We start from the raw sequence: 2,000 nt of genomic DNA on the forward strand, positions 1-2,000 counted from the left end.
AGAAACACATCATCACCTCAAAAGTACTATTTTTGTGCAAATTAAAGCAAATTAAGATTAATTTATAGCAAATTAACTAGATTAAGTAGTGTGTTAATCATATACTTTTACTTATACAAATCAAAAGTTCCTTATTATGTTGAGTTAGTGAAAATAAAGATGATACTACACTATGTGTACAAATAAACAGTATGCCTACAAACAAACAGTATCTTTATAAACAATCTAAGAATCAGACATTGCCCTCTAAGGAAATTTCTAATGGTGAGAGAGAGCAAATAAGAATGAGGTAGAACTAATTTAGAGAAATCTAAGCAGTAGTAGGGAATATGTCATTATTCTTTAATTTACCTTGTGAGGAATCAGAGTAAATATAGTCAATTCTAAGCATTGTAGGTGAAATCAAGCTCAAAATCACTCATTCATTTCAAATGAAATTTCTTATCGATTCTCCAGGCAAGAACACTGGAGTGGGTTGCCATTTCCTTCTCCAATGCATGAAAGTGAAAAATGAAAGGGAAGTTGCTCAGTTGTGTCCGACTCTTAGCGACCCCATGGACTGCAGCCCACCAGACTCCTCCATCCATGGGATTTTCCAGGCAAGAGTATCGGAGTGGGGTGCCACTGCCTTCTCCCCTTATTGCTCCTTAGAGATATTCATACGTAACTGTTGATATATTAAAACAAGTACACACTCAAGTGTGATCAAAAGGACCTTCTTGAGATAACTTAGAGTGTATCTAAGAGTTTATGTGAAATCAAGATAAAAATCATTCATTCATTTCAAACAGCTTCAGAAGTACTTTGTAAATTTTATGTATGCAAACAAGCTCAGAAAACACATTCATCTCAAAATTTCCTGCTTCCCTCAGTCACCAGGGGGAGCTCCTCAGGCCTGGCACAAAGGCCACTCTTTTCCTCATGACAGACAGAAGCTGATTTGACTGCTGCCAAAATCTCGGCTCTCTGTCCCTCTCCAGAGGCTGAGTCCATATTTCAGCTCCAGAAACCAAGTCCTACTCTCCCATTTCAGAAGCTAAGACTCCACTCCCCACACCAGAAGTTAAAGACCCCACTTCCCCATCTACAGGCTAAGTTCCCACCACATGCCCTTCTGGCTAGGTCCACACATCCCCTTACAGAGGCTGAACCCCAGTTTTGGCTGCAGAGGTCACCTGATGCCACAGAGACTACATCCTGCTTCTCTCCTCTGGGTCAGTCTCTGCTTCTCCATCCAGAACCTAGGTCCTCAGAGCTCTCATTAGAGGTTAGGTCCATACTCCTCCTTCTAGAGGCTGAGTCTGGACTTTGGCTCCACAGGCAGTCCCTAGCTCTCACCTGAGAGGCAGTGCGCCTTTCTCTCCAGAGGATGAGAACTCACTGCTGGCCCCAGAGCCTGAGTCCCTATCCCTCTTCCAGATGCTGAGTCCGCATTTCAGATCCAGAGTCTAGTGTCAACTTGTGCTGCCAGTGACTGTCCCCATATTCTGCTATATATATGCCCCTTGTCCCATAGTCTTAAGTTGCTACTTTTCCCTGCAGAAGACAAGTCCTTACATTCACAAGTACTTTTAACAGGGTGCCAACAAAACTACTGGAACCAGAGTCAATCAGTAATCTTCCCAGTTCCCTTCTCCTTAAGGTGAGTTACAGTGTATTTAGTTAAAATTAAGCAACATATTAATAAATACAAGCTCAGGATCAGACATTGTTTTCAAGAGTAACTGTAACTTCTTAGGCAGTTAGAGTATTCAGTTCATCTCAGTCTCTCAATCGTGTCTGACTCTTTGCGACCCCATGAATTGCAGCATGCCAGACCTCCCTGCCCATCACCAATTCCCGGAGTTCACTCAAACTCATGTCCATCAAGTCGGTGATACCATCCAGCCATCTCATCCTTGGTTGTCTCCTTCTCCTCCTGCCCCCAATCCCTCCCAGCATCAGAGTCTTTTCCAATGAGTCAACTCTTCGTATGAGGTGGCAAAAGTACTGGAGTTTCA

Source organism: Bison bison, unplaced genomic scaffold (assembly GCF_000754665.1).
Source record: "Bison bison bison isolate TAMUID 2011002044 unplaced genomic scaffold, Bison_UMD1.0 scf7180017864063, whole genome shotgun sequence".
NCBI lineage: Eukaryota > Metazoa > Chordata > Mammalia > Artiodactyla > Bovidae > Bison > Bison bison.